The 23,526-nt window shown below is 43.8% G+C and overlaps 1 protein-coding gene across 8 annotated transcripts in view; it reads left to right on the top strand.

Moving 5' to 3' along the window:
• Positions 1-23,526, top strand: part of FOXP1 (forkhead box P1) — a 392,273-nt gene that overhangs the window by 37,675 nt on the left and 331,072 nt on the right. For 7 of the 8 annotated variants that reach the window (XM_030043708.2, XM_030043705.2, XM_030043706.2 and 4 more), the window contains exon 2: positions 9,218-9,345. The exons of the other annotated variant lie outside the window; for it this stretch is intronic. The gene's annotated coding sequence lies outside the window, so the exon portion shown is untranslated. The remainder of the gene's footprint in view (positions 1-9,217; positions 9,346-23,526) is intronic. 8 annotated transcript variants of the gene reach the window in all.

The following is a 23,526-nucleotide window of genomic DNA, read 5'->3' as shown; positions in this document are numbered from 1 at the left end:
CGTGGGTGCGCGATGGGGTGGGCTCCCCCGCGCCGTACCGTCCTCTCACCCCAGCACTGGGACCTGCGGGGAGAGCATCCAGACAGGACTGTGGATTTTGGCTCAGCGGCGTTTGAAGAATCGCTTAAACTCGAGGAATTCATAACTTTGGAATTCAGCAAATTTGCACAACTCCTTGCATCTGTCACTCCGTCAGCATGCGCCGGCTTTCTGCCTTCCGCACCCTGTGCATCTCAGGCTAAAAATCTTGTGATTAACGACCCAACTCGTAGGCTTGTACTCGCGAGCATCTTATCAGCAGCCCTGCAAAATCTGCCGCCGTGCAGGGAGCGTGCCGGTGAGGGAATGGCAGTGCTGGGCGAGCTCGGGCCGGGCCGGGGCGGCTGCTCTGTGGTTTGTTGTGTCTGGTTTGGTTCCTACTTTTCAAGTTGCAGTTGCGTTTGGTCATTCGAAGCTTATTTTCCTAGTCTGGCCAAGCCAGCAGGATCCCCATGCGCTGCAGGGGAACATAAAACATCAGCCTTTAAGCTGGAGTGCTCAGTAGATAAGGATTTTAAGACTCTTGCATCATGCGCTGTGTCTTATGGGCTTACTTAGTATACTCCATTTGATTTAATTTAGATACTGAATAAGGAGAAACACTTTAATAGCCAGAAAAAGTACTGTACGTTGTAGCACCTCTTCTTTCCCCATTGCCTTAAAGACAAGATGGCTGGGAGGGCTGACTTAGGCGGCGATTACATTTATTTAATTGTCGGAAGTAACAGGGTGTTTTCAAACTGCTTAAAAATGATGTTACACCTTATCTGTACTAGGAATTGTTTCAAAAAGCCAACAAGAATTCACTGGGCTTTTGTTTTATTTCTTCTTTTCCGTGACTAAACGTAAAGAATAACTTTTCAACCTTTGCAAAGTTTAGGAAATGTGCAAAATTAGCAGATTGTGTCAGTTGGGTGGCTTGGGGAGGGCATGAAAAGTCAATGGGTGGCTCTGCCAGTGGTCTCCCCCTTCCCTTCCCCATTGTATAAATACAAATAAAAATTGTAACCGAGTTGCTACAAATGTTAGCTTGCATGCTGCTAGGTAGCCATTTATCTTGCTAAAAGGTTTGGTTTGCTGCTTGTTTGCATTGGCAGGATTGAGGATGGCTGGGGAGCAGGAGGTGCTGTTGGATGGCGCTCCTGGGAGATAAGGAAAACCTCGGGGATGCGGTTTGCTCAGCGTGGGACAGCAGCGCTGCCTGCCTGGGGGGTCGGCCTCGGTGGCTGTGCTGTTGTCACCGCTTCGCAGGACGCTATGACAAGGGCTTGCTATCTCTGCACAGCACAGATTAAAAGGATAAGAAATAGCAAACCTGCCATGGAAGATTTTACTGTAGCAGTGAATGGGGAGCTGGCAGGAGAAGGGAAATATTTGCAAGTCGTAAAGGCCATGGGTTCAGGAGTTTTTAGATGGCGTTGGGATTGTTTGCACAGATCCCTCGGCTGGCCAAGATGCGCATGCTGGATTTTGTTGCTCTAACAGGCTTGTGTACCTTTTACTAAGCATGACAAAAAGTGCATTTGGATTATAATAAATTTGCTTTTACTTATTATTTATGTATCTGCATTTATTATTTTATATAGTGTATATTTATACATTATATAATATATTTTGCATTTATTTATTAATTGTAGGTAACCTTTCATTTGAGCCTACTAATTATTGCATGAGTCTGCACCACCCTGCAGTAATCACGATTGGGTATTCTCACTCAGTCAGTGAGAGCCCGGAGGATCTTCAGAGTGGGTGAAAATCATCCCAGACGCAGGTTTAAAAAAAGAAAGTTTGGGGAAAAAAAAAAAAAAAAAGCAAAAGAAAAGCAGGCCTCCCAAAAGCTGTGGTGGAACCCGGTATTAGCAAATGCTTCTAGGAAGTTTGACTGAGAGCCATATGGCAATGTGGGGAGTATTATCCATTGCTCCAAAAGTTGGTCTCTGAATCAGCCTATTGACTTCAACAGCACTTAATCATGTGTTTTAGTTCTTCTTTGAAAAGGCTTGCATTCCTGAATCATGTCCTCCGATTTTAACCACTAGACGGTACTTTGTTTTGTGGTAGCAGACAAGTCCAGTCATATTTCTGTGACTAAGTTTGCAAGTTTTGACTGCATCACTAGTGAAGTATGCTGATGAATATTCCCCTTCTTATCAAAATCCAAACATTTGCCACTGTCCTTGAATTTTAGGGTGAAACTGAGTGTCTTCCTGGGGTGGAGTTGGTGGGATGCTGCAGGATACTCTGTGAATTTGTATGTTCATCTGCAGAGTGTGGTGGATGCTGTGATGCAAATAAACAGGGGTGAAACCAGTGATCTCAAAATACTGCCCTGAATTCTGCTTTCAAAAGCCCTGGGTGTTGGTGGTGATTGAACCCATATACTAAAACAAGAACCAGTCATGCAGGTCCAAATTTGGGTTGTATTTGGATGCTGAAGTACATCGTGGAGCCTGACATGTGGCTCTGCTGTGCCAGGGCTGATTTGGACTCTGCGTTTGCTGAAAGAAAACGGTGGGTTTGTGCCTCTTTTTGGGATGTACCAGTTTGTGTCCGTTGCATCCACAAGTCCCCCCTGCCCTGGTGTTACCACACAGGTAGAGTTGCCAGGAGGCATGGCGTGGGTGCCGGAGGGTCCAGGTAGGCTCCGTTCACAACTGCCACAGCATCAGAAATGCAGAGGACGTGGGTTCCCCTGCCTGCTGAGGGAGTTCCCAGGGATTTCTGCGCCGGTATGTCCCTTATTAAAAGGAAACTCCAGGCAACCTTCTGTGCCGCTACCTGGTTTGGCACAGAGAGGGGAAAAAATCCTGTCCCAGCCTGTTCTTGGGGAGGGGGTGCACGGGCTTCGCTTTCATCCTGAAGAATCATTATATTTCAGCAGAATTTTTTGTCTCACCTTTCTGTGTTTTTACAGCTAAAGCAGTTTTTACTTCCCAACTTCCAACATCTGGAATTCGGTTTCAGTTTATTAAAAAAAAAATTCAAAATCCGCAGTCTGGATGAAACACCAATGCCTTTGTATTTGCCCACAATTTTTAGCTTTAATTTTGTATCCTTGGCAAATGCCAGAAGTTCCAAGTAGTTGCATGTTCAGTAGCTGCTGTTTTCTGCTGCGTCTTAGCCTTAACCATTTTTTTTGATTATTTTTCCTGTTAGACACTTTTCTAATTGGGGATAATACCAAAATGATTAATCAAATTAAGCATGAGAGCAAAGTGGCTGATGCACAAAGCTGTGTATAGCTGCTGTCTTCTGCAGCGAGGTTGTCTCCCTGTAGCTGAAGTTGCTTAATGAGCCTCTTAGGCTCTATTTTTTTTTTTTTTTTTTTTTTAATAAGGTAGTGTGTAGATCCCATTGACTTCAGTTGTTGATTGGGATGCCTGACAGCCGGGAAATTAAGCCCCTTCATTGTGACCGAGTTGAAGGCCAGATTTTCAAGGATTTTCAAATGCTTAGCACCCATAATTGGTGTTAGATTTTTTTTTTTTTTTTTTTTTTGGAAAAAGTTCAATTCTCATTTGGACATCTAAATAAGGGTGAGAGATTATGATACTTGTAGCGACTGGTGTTACTGGGATATGATGAAGTTTTTGTAGAAGAACCTGGCACCTAATAAGATAGTTACTTTACGTCCAAATAAGAGTTTTGTTCTTCTGCATTTCTGCTTTGTTTGCAGACGCTGAGCATTTCTGCAGATTCTGGTCTTGGAGGAGAAACTTCCTTGCTTTTGCCTCATTTTTCTGTGTTTTCTGTAGTGATTGTGGGGGGGAGGGGGGACAAAACGAGTTGAGTAAATTAGACAACTGTTGGAAAAAAGGGGGACATGCAAAATCAAGTGTTCTACTTGCGTAATCTGTTTAACACCAGCGAGCCACAGAGCCTTGTGGGACGCGGGAATAAAAGGAACATCTGTGCAGGCCACATGGCATGCTCCGGAGGAGCCCTCCATCCCAAGCAGCTCTGCTCTATTTGCAAATAAAAGCTCCAACCAACATCAAAAAGTTGAGGTGGATCCCAGCTGAAAGGGAAGAACAAATGTTACTACTCGGTGCAGTGAAGTTCCCCTTGCAAGCAGCCTCCGTGGTCTTTTTAATGATGCTTTGAGCATGTGTTTCTAATGGCAATTTATTTAAAGAAAAAAAAAAAAGAAAAGAAAAAAAGAAAAAGGTTATTTATTTTGGAAAAATTGTGTCTGTATTGCAAGATTTTAGGAAATTGCTGAGCATCTCAAGCTACAATCAAATACAGGTATACGAGGTAGAAATAAGAATAGGAATGGTAGGGGTTTTTTGTTTGATTGTTTTTTGGGTTTTGTTTTTTCTTTCTTATTTTTTTTCTTTTTCACCTGGATGTAGACATCCCTGAGATCCCAAGGCTTTCCAGGCTGATCTTACTCCTCTTATTTTGCTGCGGGTGGTGGTAGTTGGTAAACAGCTCCATCGTTAGGCAGGGCCCCGGGGAACTGCAGCTGCTCTGGCCCTGCTCCCCCAGGATACTCGCTGGAGGGGAGGATAAACAAGACAACAGTACCTTTTATTTCCACTTACAAACTGTTAGAGTGCAGTAATTCTTGCAAGGACGTATCTAGTTTGGGGCTTTGCATTTTCTAGACAGGCTGTACTGTTTTTAACAGAGTCGTGTATCGGCAAGCTGGGTAGTCTGTATCAAGAAGGCACGTATTTTTTAATATGTAAATAGGAAGGGATGGTGTTTAATCTTTATTCCAATGTACCCAGGGTGGCAATAACGCTTTTTAAATCCCTGTGGAACAGATTGTATATGGCAAAATTAATGTCTCAACTCTCCAAGTATTTTCTCTAAAATATTTGAATTTTTGCATTTATTATGCCGCTTGTTTAAAATAGTGAACGGTATCAGCCATGCATTTAAAGCTTAATTGGTGGAACACAGATTTATTCTAATCTAAAACAGTCACTTAAAAACAGTTTTGTATATATGTATACATGGGCACAACTTTTCATACAGTTGTCTGTTTTGGAGCGGTCTCTTAGGCACTGATGTACAAGTTGAACCTGTTTTCTTTTGTGCAACATGGCTTTGAGAAATCATTAGTTAAAACAATATTCTGTAGTTTCATTGCAGTCAGTAAACAGCCTATTGCGAGTGGTGCATAAGATGACTGAAGCTCTGCCTTTGATCAGGCTTTGAAATGTGTTGTACCAAATATAGTCCCAAGGTGTATGTGTATCTATGTATGTCTATATATAAATATGTGTTGGTGAATGCTGCTTTAATGAAAATCTGGCCAAGTAACAAAATAACGTGTCCGTCAGCAGTTGCCACTGCAGGACAGTGACTGAAGAGCAGCAGCAGAACTGCAGCCGTGTGCTCATCCGTGTCACCCCCCCCCCCGGCAGGGCATGGGTGTCTGGAGATGCTTTGGGTTGTTTTCCTCTTTTTTGGTCACATTTGTTGTCATTTTGTCAGCCACTTTCTGTTTTGTCCCACTCCTTGCCATCATTTTGTAAGGACTTTTCTTCTGCCACCCGTTTTTTCCTTGAAACTGGGCTCTGTCATGATGCCACGTCTGGTAGCAGCGGGATGTTTTGCATCTCACTGCGATGGCTTGGAGAGGGTTTGCTGCACTGACGAGGGTCCGGTGCAGGTATCCCATGCCAGATCCACGTAGAAATCCCTGACTCGCTCCGGTTGAGCACGGGAATTTCAGATACTTTCTTGTTTTGCAGCCACGTGCCTTTTTCTCCCGCTGCACCTCTTCTCATTCCCCTGAACACATGGTCATGTATCTGCTACCCGTCAGGTTTGTCCTGCCCGTTGCAGAAAGCTCACTCGTATCCAGGCGGCCCTTCGCGTGGGGTGGCACTTCCAGCCTGTGCCACCCAAGCGCTGCTGGATGTGATGGACTGTGTTGTTCCTTAGGTTACAGCGTAAACTCTTGACGACTCTTTAATTGCATCAAGTGCTGCAGCCAGTTTTGCAGTTTGATGTATGAAACGATGCTCTCAGTTGCTTCAAAGACCCTGGGAGCAGCCAGACCCTGGGGTGGAGGTGTGCAAAGAGGGCTGGAAGCATCAGGGAAAGGTGAGGGTGGTAGGGCTGACCTCACGCTGATGAGATGAAGTTCATAGTGGTGTGCCAGATCCTCTGAGCTGTGCGCCCCTGCCTTTGAAATTTAAATAGTGAAATATTAAAACTTGTCTTTCAAATCTGTTCAATATTACGAAGATTAATTTTTGTTTGGGGCAGATTAATAGGTTTCCTATTCTGATTAATACGGTGATAATAAAAATGTTGTGATTGCTGGAATTAATGAAACCCACATTCCTGTTTCAAGGTTTGATTGGCTTTGTACTTCAGTTACGCTGAGGCTGCTGCATCTCATTGCCCCTTATTTAGCTGTAGCCTTCGGAGAATCTGTATGGGAGCAAGGCAGTGCAGGAGAACGTCCGTGTTGGAGGTGTGTATTGGAGGTCGCATCAAAGAATCTGTTGGGGGAGAAGTTTTTTTCAAAGAGTGGGCAAGAGTTTTACTCGTGTTGCAGTGTTTTTAGAGTTTCTCTGTCTTTAACCCAGCAGGCTATTTTTGTGAAAGTTGTAGAAGAGGAGTGTCCAACTCAAATGTGTGGGCGCATCATTAAAAGCTTCAATTTGTCAATGCCAGATCGAACTCGAGTGCGTGGGTAGATCATTAAAGGCTTCAGTTTATCAGAACCGATCTATTATCTGTTCCTCTCCCTCCTCCACCCTTCCCCTCAGCAGTACGTGTGGTTTCCCCAGGTTCTCCAGCATTGAGGTGCATAGAAGTGCCTGAGCTGCCTCCGTGCCCCCGGGCTACGCTGGACTCCCTCCTGGCACGGCTTGGCCTGGAGCTGGCGGAGTGCCGGTGAGCCAGCCGGCTGTTGGAGACAGCTGATCGAATGGTTTTGGAGGCCTCCAGTGGTGCAAGCCCCAGACTTAATGCTGTGAGAATTCACGTCTTTGGGAGCTCTCTGCTCCTGTTAATCCCAAGGGATTCAAAAGATGCAGGTGGGGCTGGGCAGAGAAAGTACATGGTGATCACGTAAGCCTTGTTCCCTTGGGAAACCTGGCTGAAGAAATGTTTTGTGGAGTATTTTGCTGAGGTCAGTTTTTGATGGCGTAAGAAACATCCATTTTTCCAGGTACACACACTGTCAGAGTTCAGGCCAGGCTGGGATGGGATGTCTTTACCTACTCCCAACACTGTTTCTTGTTCCTTGTGTACAAGCTCTCTCAGCTTTCAAACTTACTTGAGGAGGGATGTGAAGGAGAAAAGCTATCTGGAGGTGAGGACAGTGCTTCTGTACACTGTAGCCCTCATCTGCTGCAGACCAAATATATTATTTAGACAAGTCATTTTGCCTCAAAAGTCTCAAAGGAACATGAAATCTTTTGAGCAAGCATTAGCCAAAATGAGCTCAATTCCTCATCTTCTAAACGGGGCTAATGATACTTTCTTGCTCTACAGACGTATCATGGATAAAGATTACTAAGTTGAATACTGTGGTGCAGCAGGTCAGCTGGAGAAATCTTGCCCCAACATGTGTAGATGCAGCTTTCTGCTCGGCTACATACCCATCTGCATATCTGTCATCACGCGCAGCAATAAAGCGAGCCTCGGATGTGTGTTTCTGACACTGCTCAGTTGCTTCTCTCAAGTGCTCTGCTTCTCATGAATAAAATACAACTGATGCGAGATGATGCGAGGTCACTTTTGGTTTGCAGGTATTTCAGAGTCTGTGAGAAAGAAGTCATGTTTAGCATAAATACTGTTTAAAAACCCCTTTTGGATCTATTTTTATTGTGTAGCACAGTTTTATAATAGGGTCGCATAATCCCTATATTTAGATTTCTGAACTCTTGTGATCTTCTTTGAGCCGTTGCATTGCATTCAGCAAAGAATGGGAGAAAGCCCCAGGGCCAGAGAAGTACCTGGTTTTTGTCTTACGAAATTTCATGCAGTTGTTGCTAAGACACAAGCTTCCAGATGTTCCTCAGGAAGGCTGCTGTGGGCTGCCAAAATAATTAACTCCACGAGGTTCATTTGGAGATGGCCGTTCTTGCCACTGCCAAAGCGCTGGTAGATGTGGAAAGGCTGGGAACAGCCACTGCCTTGGGGATGCTGTGGAGGGAGAGGATTGGGGAATGAAGAGGTCAGAAGCACCACACGTGATTTTTGCTTTCATATCTTTTTCCTACCCCAGTCCTACAGGATATTTTCATCTGCTGCAAAGTTTGTTTTCTCTTTTGGGGTTTATTGCTGCAGGTCCCTGTTGTGTAGTGGTCCAGGGAGCGGAGGCTCTCCTGGTGTTGGTGCATCTGTTAGGGCAGTGGGTGCCCTTCCCCAGTTAAGGCAGGCACCGGAGCTCCTGCTTAAATCCCATGTGGTTTCATGGGTGCGATGCAGAACAGCCCCGGGAACACCTCTGGTCGTATTTCTGAATATGAGCTTTTACTCGGTGTGGATAGTTTGTCAGTGAAGAAATTATACATCTTATTTTAGAATACCCTTATTAGTAAAATGGATGTTTCATTTGTACAGCGAGCAGCTTCCTCTGAGCTAAGCTTAAACTCAATCTGTGTTACTAATAGCTGGGGAAAAAAACTGTACTAATTGGTATTTCTTAACTGATGTTTGCAAATTTTGCCTTTTCACCCTGAACATCAAATAGTTTTTATATGTGTTTTTCCTTATCTCAGAGGAGAGATTATTGCTAACAAGAGATTCCACATTTTGTTAAGGTTTTATCAGGATGCAGTGAGTGAAGGCAGAGAGTAAATATTTCAGAAATTCAGAGGCTGCTATATTTTGATAATGCAAAGTAGGTTGAAGTATCTGGATTTTGTGCACAGTGCAGTGTTTTTGAGCAGAATATGGATTCGGATGGTGACACATTTTGGTATTTAGAAGGAACATAAGCTTGCCTGTCGGAGGAGCATGTTGCAAATGTGAAATAAGTGTGTCTTTAAAAACCTTTCTTAATATTGTAAGTTTCAGTTTTATTTAAAGCCAAATAAAGTCTGCTGTGTGATAGAGTAATGTTTGATACATAGAAATACTCCTGTAACGCTCCCCCCACCTCCAGCATTTATAACCACCTTTTATTTTCAAAGGAAAACAGTAGGCTTTGATATGATTCTAACTGAGTGAAGTTTTAAAACATGTTTTTGTCTTTCAGTCTCCTGAGAACATTTTTTCTGAGTGACTCCGTCTTCCAGACACATTTGCCATGATAAGGGTTTCGATCCTTTCCCATATTTGCCCTGAGTCATGAGTGGATATGTGTGATGCCTGCAAGTAAAACTGGTGAGTCGTCAAACCTGAGTGTGCAGTAACTCTCACTTATTCTTTCTTACAATCTCTCTTTCCCTCACCCTTTTCTCCCCTTTTTAATATGATGAGGTTTTTCTTGTGTGTATTGTCTGTGCTTAAAAGCAAGTCACCACTTCAAAAAAACCCCAAAACAACGAAAAAACCTTCATTGTAATGAAATAGCAGTGATACCAAATATTATCAATACAGAAGAAATATTCCCTTCCTTCCTTTCTTCTCTCCATCCCCTCAGATCCTATGAGCTATGAGGTCTTTGACGGTGAAACTGGAGTTCAGTGATGCAGGCGAAGCTACTGCCCGAAACTGAAGCCTTGCACATAGGCAAGGTCTAAACATGCTTATGTGGGCAATTCGTGTCGTGATTAAATATGAATACGGAGAGGTCTGCTCTCCATCATGTGTCACATGATAGACTCTCAAAGGAACCATTGCCAACAAATAATTAGCTCCACCGTTTGCTGCACTTGCATCCCAGTGACAAAATGGTGTCACTGGTACACAGGAGAGCTGTCTCGTCGCATGCGCTTGCCCCATTCAGCGTGGCATTGGTGCTGCGATGCCCAGCCTGGAGGAGCACAGGGACAAAGCCTTTAATAGCCAATTTTGGCCAGGGTGAACTTGGTCAAACTTGAGAGGGTGGTGTGGGGCGACCCCATCTCTGTCAATTGGCAGTTGCCATTTCCCTGTGGTGTTAGCCAGCCAAGAAGCCTGTTGGTCCCTTTTGTGCCAAACGAGTGGCGGTTGTGACTTTCCCAGCTGTCCCTGTCCCCCAGCAGCCCGGCATGGGGAGCCTTCCCGTGCCCTCTCCTCTTACGTGCCTGCTCCTGATTGCCTCTCTTACTAACTGGGGTGAGAGGAGGGGCAATATTTCTTCATTAATCAGAAGACTGAGGTTGGGAAAACAGGAATCATGTGATTTTACAGGAAAATTGGAAGGTCTATGTAAGAAATCTTTCAAAAGTAGGAAGTCTGCATAATTAAATTGTGTAGGAAATGGGAGCACAAATTGTTTTTTAAAATAAGTTCAGGTTTCTGTTATATATTTAATATCCCTCTGTGTGTTAGAAAGTGCATTTCAATTCAAAGATTACAAAACCCGAGAAATTCACACATCAGTGAATTGTGATTTTTTTTTTTTTTTCTTTTTAAAGTTTCCATTTTTTTCTTTTTTTCCAGAGGTAGCATAATTACCATGTCATTTAGCAAAGATTATAATAGCTGTTCAGTTTTTACCGACTGGTGTAGTAAACAGTTGAATAAACCCATATGGCAGCTCAAAGTGTGCATGCGGGAGAGAGATTCTTACCATTTCCTTCATGTCTGAATTACCGAGCTCACTGATACGACTGAGATCCCCAAACAGGGACCAATTCCAGACTTCTCCAGTGATGCAAAAATTCTCACCACTCTGTCACATATGAGTCAATTGATTTTTAATCACGGTGGTTAGCTAATTAATTATTTCTTTGTGCCAATGAAGTATCCGTGGAAAACTTGGGGTTATATGCAAGGTACATGCCTCTATTTAAAGCAGTCTGCACATTTGCTTAATACTTCTTTAATAAATGTAAATAATGCCTGGATTCCGAATCTTGCTATCCAAGTCACTATTAAAGATTGAGGCCCTTCTGAGGCTAGCATAGGTTAAGTGTGGCATTGCCAGGTATTGCGATAGCCCTGTGGCACTGCCTGTAGCGAGACTTTGTGTCTGGTCTCAGCGGTGGCAAATGGAAGGACCGGGGTGTTTTGAAGCATCCTCTTGAAATACCACATTGAGTAACGGAGGTTCGGAGCTGTGGCCAACCGGCATCTGGAGTAAGGACAAAGTGAGTAGCATGCCCTCTGCACAGCTTCAGTATTAAAAAATAAAAGCAACGAGAAGAAGGATTGTTAACTCTCTCGAGATGCTGGCTTGAACAAAGAAAAAGACTCATGCTGTTCCTCCTAAAATTCACTTACTTCCAGTTATCTTAAAATTTTCGTGTCACATAATAGCTTTAAAATACCTTCTGAATGCATTAGACTCTCTAGGTGCTTAGAAAATATTGCAAAATAATAATAGAAAATGACCAAGCATTGAGCAGTCCCACTGGAAAGGAGCAGTTGGCCAAAACTGGTGCTTGTGTTCATCTTAACCCTGATGTACGACCAGCCCTCCACCATAATTCTATCAAGAGATGGTAAGTTGCCTAGCAATGTGCTGACTGCAGAGGGTACGTGTTGAGCTAATTCAGTTTTTGTTCTCGTTTTCCTTGAGAGTTCAGCTTAAAGGAGTGATCCTTTCTTCGGCTGCAGCAAGAGCCACTTCTCAGCGGTCTCTCTTGTTCCCCACTCGAGTGTCCCTGGTGATGTCAGGAATTCATTCACCGCCGTACGCATTTTAGAAGTTTCCAGCTTATTGAGTAACCAAATGTGGTTTCTGCTGATTGTGTTGACTGAATACGTAGGGCCTTTCGAAGAGGCAAGGGTTTTATTTAAAGCAGAGCGTTTAGTTGTATACCATTTTATGGCAGGCAAAGGTCATCTAGGGTAAGCAGCCAGAACAGTGAATTGCCTCATTGCAGCACCTAGGAAAATGAGACAGAAAGATACGGTAAAAGGTTTTAACAAATTGCTCATCGTTATAAATTTTTAAAGTCGAGGAACTGGTGCTGTGTACGTTTTTAAATTGGAGATAACCATGCTTGTACGATAAATTGAGTTAAGAACAGAACAAATCAAAATAATGGGGTGGTACTAAAAACCTGGTCGTGCAGCGAGTTGCCAGCACAGCGTGCTGCCGGCGGGGCTCGGCGCTGCGCATGCCAAGCTAACGCAATGTTAGAAACCTGCTGTGTCCCTGCACGGCCGGAGGTATTTCCACCAGGCTTTGTGGCGTCCTTTTCTTGGAGGGATGCCCCACTCCTGCTGCAGTCCTCTCCTCTGGTGGACAGGCTCCTGGTTAGACAGAGGGCTTTATCTGCCCGTGATGCTTCTTGTGATAGCCAGGGAGCAAAAGCCGAAGGGTTCGTCCGCAGCTGCGGAGCAGGAGTGGGTTTCCCCAGGTTGTGCTAACGCAGACGTGTGTCGGTGGGACGGGGGGAGCGGGGCAGAGCTCCAGGAGCCGAGCCTGGCGTCCCCTGGCAGAGCTGCACGGCGGGAGAAGTGGCAGCAGCCTGGAGATGGCACTTCTGTCCTCGCAGGATCTCCCTTACTCCTTGAAGCATCAGTGGCTCCAGAAAGACTTTGTTTTTCTGAAACTTTTCTGTCGTGGAACTTTTCTCTGTGGCAGGGGGGAAGAGAGAAGAAGTAATTTTAACAATTTAATATACTACATAATATGTTTTATAAGCTGGTGTGAATGCTCCTAAGTATTTTGGTCTTTTTTCATAACACAATGAACCTAATATTGGTAAAAATACAGATCTTAGCTGCCACCATAAAGAGAGGCTAGATTTAATAAACAGTTATGAATGTTGGCAGCTGCCTATCAGATTGTATAACATCGGCTATAGCACATGAAGACAGTGTCAACTTACATTTTATCTCAGAAGTATTTTCAAAGCATTTATTTTGCTTTCTCTTGAGTCCTTAACCTAATTCAAGTTATATAATTGGCGGAATATTTTTCCACACCGCTAATTGGCTGGGTGCCAGCGTGGAAACCATTGTCTGACTTGATGATGATCAGGAATTAACATGACATTTGCGTGGTGGTAATGGAATACATTAGTAATGTAATTCATGACTGTAAGAAAGAGACCATCATCTCCCACCTCTGATCAGCAGGAGGGGCTGGGAGGATGATGAAATGCTCCCAGCAGGCACCTCACAGCAGTGGCTGGCCAATCTCGATGTCAAATTTAGTTTTAAATTCTTCAGACAAAGCTGTAATGCTTACCAATTAATTACTACAAATGTCAATTAAAAATCTACCAAATAATGCAGTAAGATTAAATTTCAATTAAAAAAATTACATTTAACAAGGAAGATACAACATTATTTTAATGAATTCTGCTGAAGGTGACAGTGTATCTAGATATATTTATACCATGTAGGTGGATCTAAATTCATTGGATGATGTTAACCATGTTACTCCGTGTACATATTAGTTTTGAAAATTATTTCCACTTTGGCTATGTCCTGGAGGAGATGGGGCATCAAGGGGCATTTCTCATTATCAGGAGAAAGGGGATTTTCATGCCTTCTAAGTACAAAAATCTTCTCACACCTAAAATGAGGGCTTTATTGTAGACTTCTATCCTGGCCAAATTAGCAGTATTTTTCATTGCTTTATATTTATGGAACCAAATACAGAATTTTTGTTGCGGTAGTAGAACAAGCCCTGACTTTGCTATGACTATAGCGATTGCTTGGGACAATTTTTCAAGTAATCTGTTTTATCAAACAAGTAATATCCATTATTCTGATAAACCACTTAACAGGAAGAGATTTTGCTGTGTGAAGGTGGTGAACTGCAAGTCCTGAGCAGAGGTTTTATCTGCAAGGCTTCACCCTGGTTTGGTAGAGTTTTTGAATGCATGATTAAAATCCTTTAGTTGATACTTCAGATGCTTTAAGATATATTTTGAACTAGCAGTGGCACAGCAGAGATGTCACGTGGCGTGATGAAGTTCTGAGTTTGCATGGGTCACAGGCATACGTACAACAAACTTGTAAAACACCGGCACCTCGTCGGATGCAGAGTGTTAACAGTGCAAAGTGGGTTTTGTAGCTGGACTTTTGTATTGCAGTAACTGTGTTTTTATTGAACAGGGCAGTTCTTAACGCTGCTAGAGATGGAGATGCTGGTGCTTTGGGAAGGTGCGTGAGAGCCTGCGCTCGCTGGCACGGCGCAGGGGCAGAGCTGGGGTGTGCAAGCAGCTATCCTCCTGGTATTAAAGCATTTGTGAGCCAAGGCCTCTAAGTATGATCTGAAGAATACTTTCTCAGCTTCCTTGAATTTTTTTCCATGCGCTTTTATTATGTTTTCACACCATCACGTCTAAAATAGGTAAGAGGGAAGACATAATTGAAGAAACAGATTTTATGTGTCAAGTCAGCACTGAGAAAAGTCCCTCTCAGGGACCACAGGCTCCTTTTCCTTGGCACTGCTGTGTCTGGAGCCATTGAATTTCAGCAGGTTTTAACTTAAAATAAAATACAAAAAAATACAGTGCACACACAGAAAATCAGAAAAGCCAAACAACTACTCATGGCAGGTTAAAGTAATGATATTCTCTTTAGTAGGCAGGCTTTGCCAGTCTCTTGGTCGCTGTTGAGGCTTTGCCCATTGGTGGGCGAACGCAATGAGCGTGATCTCTGTCTCACTGCTGCTATTCAGATACCTTTGGGTATTGGTAACAGCTTTGCAGGATCATTCCTTCTTTGTGCTATTATCTGATAAAACTATCATCAGCAGGGGATGGGAGACAGCCTTTTTTTCCATAAGGGCCTCAGGAAATGGATGCTGTAGAAGCGTAAGAGCATTTGAAACATTTTCTCACCAGTCCTCACAGACAGCAAGGTGATGGAGAGAAAGGTAGAGCAAGGCAGACTCATTTCCTCACCAGCAGCCAGAAAGCTTTAAACAAGGAGGCAGGGAGGAAGAGTGGGAGCACGTAACTTCTTTCTGCCAGGAGATAATGGCGTGAGGAGGTTGTGGGTTTGGGGCACCCACTGGTCAGACAATTAGGTGGGAGCTGGAGCTGCTGCTCTTAAAAACCCATCTTCCCAGGTGCTTTCAGTGCTACACAGGACCAGTCATTTTCAGATTTGAGCTCTGGGATGAAGCCCTTGCTCTGGTTGTTGTTTGAGAAGTGGTGTATGTGGTCCGGCAGGAACTGAGCAGCTTCTGCATCCCAAGTTCTGCTGCGTTGGGGTGTCCCATGTGCAGCTTGTGACCATCCCCAGCACTCGTGGTGGCTGGTCTCCTCGCTGGGGTGTCCCACATGAAGCTTGTGCCCATCCTGAGCACTCGGGGTGGTGTCTGGTCTCCTCCCTAGTTCTTACAGGTAAAGATTTCTGCCTTCGGTAGGGAAATGCTTTTCTCATTCTATAAGAATTGTCCAAACATCTTGAAGGAAGAGTGTCTTTGACTTTGGGGGAAATACTTCTATCTCTTTGGGTTGTTTTGGTTTTTTTTCCTTAGTGTAGGGTTATGTCAGCTATATTACATTGAGGGAACACTGAGCTGGGGGAGGAAGCTTTAATAAGCTGCCCTCATATTGCCAGTTTATTCCCAGCTTTCATCCACTGATTTACATCCCATCTGAAGTAAAAATACCCAGACTTCAGTAGTTTGTTTACCTTTGCTTATATCACTGGGGCGACCTGAGGAGATGTAAAAACTGTTCTCACTGACATTTGCATGAGCCGCAAGGTAGGGTGAGAGGAGACAGACGCTGCACAAAGTGAAAAGGCAACAGGGTTTATGAAGTCTTTGTCGTACTGTGGTTTATAATATTTAGACAAAAGCAAACATCTCTAAGGAGGGCTTATGAAATGAGAGACTGGAGAAAGCTCTCGGAGCTGATGGCAGATCCTGTCCTCTTCAGGCGGCTGTGGGATGATGGGGTGCTGGCCGCGGGGAGGGGGCTGTGAGGGCCCTCGCGTGGAGCATGCATACAGGGGGGTCCTGAAGAGCTGCTTTGGGAGGAGGACGTGGACTTAAAGCACTTGCATAGGACAAAGTCATATTGTCATCGTGATAATGCTCCTGGGGGAAATAGCCTGAAATACTCTTTGTCTTTGTTAATACGCCTTCCCAGCAGAGCCTTAAGAGATCATTCTCGCTTTCAGATATACAAGGAAACCGAATACAGAGTTGTTTGTTATGAAAATCCCATTTATATACAGCGGCTGTAAAATCCCAGATGCTGAGCGTAGAGGGAGGCTGCTCTGGCATCAGCGGGTTGAGGGGAGAGCTGACTATAAAACCGAGCGGTAACTCCCTCTTGACAGGGGTGTGGTGGTTGTGTCTTCAAACAACTTAGAGTCTGCCATGCCAAGCCTTTATGGATTTTGTTCTCACAAGCAAGGTAATAGATAAGTCTGAGCAAGGAGATATATATGAAAGGAAGACCTTTGCTCTAGGAAAATATCCATCATTGCTTTTTACAGCACGGTTCAGGACTGTAGTGCGGAGCATGTGAAGCATTTGGGGTCCCTTTGTTGCGAAGCAGGCACCGCAGGCCTGGGGCTGCTCTTGACGTCTCGCAAGCATTCAATATCCCCTGGACTCTGGGGCAGCAGGATGTGACCCTTGTAGAAAGACAGACGGCGTTTGGGGGCTTGATGCTTATTGTTTTCAGCAGAGCTCTACTGGAACCAATAAAGTCGCTGCCACCACTGCTTGGAGCAAAAGTGACTACAGCTGAACAAGAGACCCAAAATTATCAATTAAAAAAGCCAACGCCAAGCCCCATTATTTTTACTCTTGAAAAAACGTCTTGCTTCCCAGTCTTCTTTTTTCCCACATGGAGTCAATCTTTGGGATATTAATGTTCCGCTGTCATGTTTGTTTAACATTTTTTTTTGACAATGCCTTTTTAGGGTCAAAGCCTGAAGTTTTTCTCCATGTGTTTCAGCTAGGCAAAACTCCCAGCGTCCCAACAAGGCCTCTTCCAAAATAAGTGAGGACTAATTCTTCTCAACTTAATTGGGGATTTCATCTGAATAAACAGAGGAAAGGTCCAGGCTTTGTTTTTTTTAAAATACCATAAAATGGTGTCCTGCTGAACAGCTAAGTCACTGCGGGCAGGCTGGCTCTCGCCCATGAATTTGGTGACCGGAGCTGTCCACAATGGCTCAGTGCTCACCTGATGCCCTGGACCACCATGACCCCGTGGTCCCCTGCCTTCCTGCCCAACCCAGCCTCATCCCGCGCTTTGCCCGGACCACTGTGAGCTCTCAGGCACGGCTCCGCAAGCTGAAGACGGTGTCGTTTTCAGAGATTTGGCCTTAACCTGGAGTTTCCATGTTTTTGTGGGTTTAAGTCAAACCTTAATACTACTTCAGCATAATGTTTTCGTGGTTTAATGTTCTTACAGTTTTTTACAGTGTTTCTTTTAAATTCTGTCACTGAAGTGTATGAGAGTTGACAAGTGTAAATATGTAGTTAGACAATTTCAAAAGTGTATTATTTACTGATCGACCATAATGGCTCCAAAGGAGCCATTATACTCAATCATATCATGTCACTCTGTGGCACTTATTATGATGGTAATATGGATATGCATATTATTTTTTTTTAAAGCATGAGAAGCATTATTGTGCATGTGTAAAAGCTGTTTTTAATTGTCAGTAATGCTCTGAGTTTTTTTTAATACCACGAATTTAAACCACCTATGGCTACCCACCTGCAAATCGTGGTAGCAAAAATCAATGTCTATAGGAGGATGGAAAAAAGGCATGTTTGATATTTACAGCAATGTGACTGTGCATCTCCTTAATATGGCTCTTTTATAGCTTTATTAGATCCGAGGGCAACCTAGAACCCTAACCTGAGAGCCTGGCAGGTAAAAGCTTTCCATTTTATCTCTGAAGCTTTCATCTGCTCCTGTAAGCTCTTTCCCTGACTTCCTAATTGTGTTTGTGACATTAGCAAATGGCTGGTCTGAAAATACCATGCAGTGCAAGTCATGTTAATTCAGTGATCTTTTTTTTTTAAGGTGTCACAGAAGATGTCTTTTTGTAGCACTGGGGTAGAGAAAGAAGGAGAGAAGGCAGAATGAGAACATTGAACCATGTAAAATAAAAGAAAGAGACAAGCAGAGGGCTGGGAGTGCTAAATATGTTTCAGCCTTTTGGTAGAGCTGGTTTCAGTAGAGAAAAGGTAAGATAAGAGAGTGTAAGCAGTAGCTTGCTTGCTAGAAAATGTCTTTCGTGGAGAAGATGGGAGGAGAGTGTGAGTTTTAATGACTAGAGTTGAGGAGCTAAGGTGTGAATCTGGCATGGGGTACAGCAAATTGATTGTGGAGCAATAATTAGAGAGAGGAGGAGGAATCAGAAGTGTTTCTTAACTTAGAAACAAGGATGTGACTGGCTGCTGGCTGTTGCTACTCAGAGGCAGGTAAAGAAGAAAGGAATCTGTTGGGCAGAGTCCTCACAGCAGAAGACAAAACCAAGGTGAAATCCAGTTTGTGGTTGTCAAAGAGAGATGTGGAAGAGGAAAACCCAACATTGACAAAGAGCTCTCCGCTGTTGGGCAGGGCAGCGGTACGTCTGCGGGAGCTGCAGGGCTGGTCCAGGGGCTGAGTCCTCCTTGTGTGTGTCAGTGGGAAAGGTTCTCCCTGGCGTGGAGCTTGGAAAGGAGGAAGCAAGGTCATTGCTGTTCGTGTTTTTATTTCGGTTGCAGAGAGTCAGAGCAGATGACTGCTTTGTTCTGTCTAGACTTAGGACTAGTTCTATTTGTTGCTCTGTTATCAGAGGAGTTATTTACCCTGCTCTGAATGAAATTGGGCTAATTACCAAATTACCATTTTTCTCCCTTACTCTAAAGAACCTTCTGTTGGAAATGCATTTTGCTTTAAATATGGAAGATTAACCATAAGATGCTAGAATGAGCCAATTTTGAGTAGTTCAGGAGTGGAAGGACACATAGATGTAATTTTGCAGATCTTGAACTGATAACAGTCAGATTTCCTTGCAGAAGTTCTTAAATGAATAAAAGTAACAAGTTTGGGGGTTTTTAGCCAATTCTGTATTAATTCTAACTTGTCTCTCTTTCTGAAATTGTATTAAAACCATTTGTCCTCATTTGAAATACTGAACAAGAAACATAAAAGCAAGTAAATATGCTCTTACTGTTTCCGTCCTTGACCTACATAAACAACTGTATATTCAGGCTCAGGATTGAGCCTTGTATTTGTGAAAAGGCTAAGGCAAGTTAATTTTAATTATTTCTTTTGAGATGCTTCCTATTTAGAAAAGTTACCTGTTGAAGTCTCATCACCCAAAATATGAAATATTTGTGCTATTTCTGCTGGGTTCATTAGTTTAATAGTCCGAATAAATTGTGTAACTGCTCATTTGTGTAAGAGGATGGGATTTATGAAGCTACAGTGCATTTGTACACACACACGCACTAGCACACAACACTTGTTGATGATTCAGAGGAGTAGAGTAATTCAGCTCTTGGACTGCCTCACGTGTGATTGGCTTCCTTTCTGGGGGACTTATTTTAGGGAAAAATCAATGTCAACTGAAAAACATTCCATTCTGAAAAGACAAAAATTCCCCTACTTGTGAAAATGTGTCTTGGCAGCTGATTTAACTTATGATACAAGATTTAACACTTTTCACTAAACATGAATATTTACCATGGCAACAGCTACGTTACGGGCCACATGTTGGAGACTTGCACGTTTTTGCAGAAACTTGTAGCTCGCCACATTTAGCCGAGTCCTTGTTTCCACCGGCAGAAGGAGCCCACTCCTGCAGCTGTTTCAGGCACGGACCTCCCGGCTGGGTCAGCGGCATCCTGCGTGCCTCCAGCAAGGTACAGCTAATTGCTCCGTCAGGCATTTACTGGTGAGCGGCACCACGGTGCCACGTATAGACAAAACACTTGACGACAGAATAACGCGATAAAAAGCACGCGTTCGCCTCCGATTTGCCTTTCCAGCGGCGGGGTGGGAAGAGCTTTCTAAAAGTCTCGCTGCTCCAGACTCTTTTTCTCCCCTCTGCATCCCTCCTCATCACCCCCCCAGACGCAGGCAGATCAAACCCATTTTGCCAGGCGCAGTAACGGGTCTGCCGTATCCTCTGGCCGGTCTGCCCTCCGCCGTGCCCCCCTGCTACTGTCTCAACTCCTTGTCACCTTTCATTTGCGGTGTAGTGGCTTTTCAGGCGACGTTAATTGAATCATGCTCATCAGGGACTTAATAAAAGCGTGACGGCCAGGATGGAGCCCTGGCAGATGGCAGCCCCGGTTGACAAGCAGGATGCGTGGCTGGGGCTGTGCCGGTGCACCGGAGGCGATGGGCTGGCTCTTCTGCAGGGGCAGAAAGTTCGAGGCTTTGGAGTTGTGAGAAGAGCAAGCCAACACAAGCAGAGTAAAAGATGGCTTCAGATGATTTAGCTTGCAGTTCAGTGGGTTTTTTTCCTTGAAACAGAACTAGATAATCATTCAGTAAAACTGTAAATCCTAGCTACGAAGGACTAGGTGTGAAACAATAAGAGGGTTTAACTTTATAGGTAATCACAAACATCTGCAGGTACCTTGAGTAGGAGCAGTTTTATTTTATTTAATTTTACAAGTTAGGAAGAATATAAATTCTCTTGCTCTAGGACAAAGCTAGCAAAGGGTTAGGCAGAAAGCCCTTTACCCAGAGGTGAAAACCCTCACTTGAAATGTTTCTTGTACCTTTCTCTGAAGTATCTGGTCTCGGCCATCGTTAAGGAAAAGGCCTTGGTCTGGAAGGGCTCAGACCTTTCCTCTGCTGGGCACTGATAGGACCTTTGCCCTTTTTCTTTCCTTTAAAATACCCCAACTTAAATGAAACCAGCTACGCAAAGCCGAAGCTAAGCATGCAACCAGGAGCGCAGCCTGTGCCAGGCAGAGTCCTGGTGCGGTGATGGTTGGGCTGGGGATACTCGTCCCCCTCTGTCAGCGCTGGGCTGTGGTGGCACGGTGGAGGGTGTCCTCTGCCCGGCCGGTGTTGCTGGTACAGTGGTCCCTCCGCGCAGCTGCTGCTCGCGGCTGTAAGGCTGGTTTAAATCTTGGCCCTTACTTGGTGTGAATTTGCCAAGCTGCACTGATCCAGAACTTAAATAATTTGCTTCTCTTTTTAGCCTTGTGTCTTTTAAAGGTGTTATATTTGTTTCCATTTTGCGTTAAATTAAGATTAAATGGTTCTGCTTTGTAGATTTAATAGTGTACAAATATATCTATTTTTAAATCGTTTTAGCCGATGTATATGTGACTAAGAAAAAAGCAACAGGGTGGGGGCCTCTGATTTTTGTTTTACATGAATCAAATACCCTGTTGGGATTTCAATTATAAGTGAATGTTACACTTGTTTGTTACTAAGGTGACTACAGTGTCAAGGTTATGTGGATGTTGTAGTATTATAAATGCAAAGATAATGCAAAAAAGAAAAATAGTTGTGTTGGCTAAAATCATCCTATTCCTATAGCATAAAGTTGCACACTGTCCTACATTTCAATTCTCGTTCTATTAAATTACCTGTTTAATAATTTGAATCCAGTGTTATTTTTATATTATATTGCAAATGTGTGACTGTGAGGTTATTTTTAAGATATATTTATTAAGGGAATGAATACAATAAGACAAGTCATTGCAGCCCACATACAGTTCCTTGACTTCTCATTTTATGATGTTTCAATTGCATATGATTACCGAATGTAAGTTTCAACTTTTATGGGGGTTCATTAGAGATGCAGCTGTGTAGAGAGAAATTCAATAGAATTTGATATTTTTTTTTTTTAAGCTCTAAAAGTGTAGTGAGATGGAGCAACTTGATGGAGCATAATTTCAAGCTTCCTACTTTGAGCTTGGGTGCACAGTTGTGGGGTCTTCAAGGGCTTAGCTGGGCTGCAGTGGAAATTTGCTGATGAGGGCGAGAGGAAAGGTACTGACATGAGGTCTGTGTGTTTGGGGTGCGGGAGACCGGAGCATCTCAAATCAAAGGCATTTGCCTTTTTTTCTGGGTAGGACACGGAGAAGAGGTGGTGTCCTCGGTCAGGGTCAGGACTAGAATGAAATGCTTTTTGCTCCTGTGTGAATCAACGTTCTGGTGGAGAAATATGGTTTCAGTGAATCTGTGGTGTTCTCTTCTAATAGAGAATCTAAGTAAAGTGAACTCCCCAAAAGCCAATATTGAAAGCAATCTTAGTGAGCAAGTGCTGAGAAAACACATTTTGGGGCACATTTAAAGGAGTAGATGTAGTAAATGAGTAAATCTACCCTGCGGTTAAATGCTGCAGTTCTTTGTGTGAATACTAAACAGCAGCATGTCCCATCAAGTATAGTTTAGTTGTGTAATTTATTAGCATAATCTGTTTGTTTTTAATGTATAGGAATGTAAACAACTATAACCGAATGATCATATCTTTTAGTAGGAGGAACCCCATAATCAAAACTAATTGTGACATTAGCTGTTTGGAGAAAAATTGTTTCATGACATAGACTATTTCTTTCCAAACATCATCTTCTCATAAGGTTGCAAACCAAAATCCAAAGCCAAGACGTCCTTCTCCAGGCGTAAGAAGGGTAAACTTTTTTGTCCTCAAATTTTACTCAGTAATTCTCAGCCTTTGATGGGCTGGTGCTTTGCTCTGCAGCCCTTTATGCTATCCCAACTGGCTCAGTCCAAGGCAAACGTCTCATCTCCACTTCTGTTGCAGGAGTCTCTCCAATAGCTCCAGCAGCATGTGGTTATCGTCTTAGCATCATCTTTTTCACTTTGTTTTCCTTCCTTGTGGGAAGAGGGAAGATTGAATGGTAACTCCTGGGGTGTGATCTTGCCGGGATGAAACCCACTGAATGAGAAGGGAAGCAGAAGAAGTGGGTGGGGGAGGGTATATTTCTGCTTTTGGTTTTAATTGGCAGCTTTTTGTTTGGGTTGAGATCTTTGAACCCGTGGGCAAATGGCTGTGCAAATGCAGGCGTGTGGAGCCCTCCTAGGAGATGGCTTTGCCCGTGTGGTGGCTGCGGTGGTGCGGGGCTCCTTCGCCCACCCCGCTCGCTGCCACCGGTGTCGGACGAGACATTTGGCGTGTGCATGGGAGGAAGGATCGAATATGAGCTGAATGCAAGACTTTAAAAATCTCTTCTCTGGTGATTAAAGCTGCTGCTGTGCCTGGTGTCCTTGCTTACTTCAAGTATTTACTACTGATGGCTTCTCTGAGTCGGGACAAGGCTTGTGGGGTGGAAAAGCTGGATATACCTTGCCTCAGACTGAACTGTCAGCTTATTGGGAGTTGGGTCCTCGCCCGTGGGAAGCGGAGAGGAGGGAAGGGCGGTGGCACTGCATCCGAGCGGAGCGCAGCTGGGTTGGTTTCATTCTGCCCTTAGAACATCATCCCCAGAAAAATGGTATTCCTGGGCTGTACCACCTCCCACAACAAGGAAAAAGAGATGAAAAGCAATGAAGCACACAATTACATAATGAAAAACAATAAAATGCATCTTCTAATATGTACTACTAG

This window comes from Aquila chrysaetos, chromosome 20 (assembly GCF_900496995.4).
Source record: "Aquila chrysaetos chrysaetos chromosome 20, bAquChr1.4, whole genome shotgun sequence".
NCBI lineage: Eukaryota > Metazoa > Chordata > Aves > Accipitriformes > Accipitridae > Aquila > Aquila chrysaetos.
Note: the sequence above shows the minus strand (reverse complement) of the source record. Positions and strands in the feature narration are given on the sequence as shown.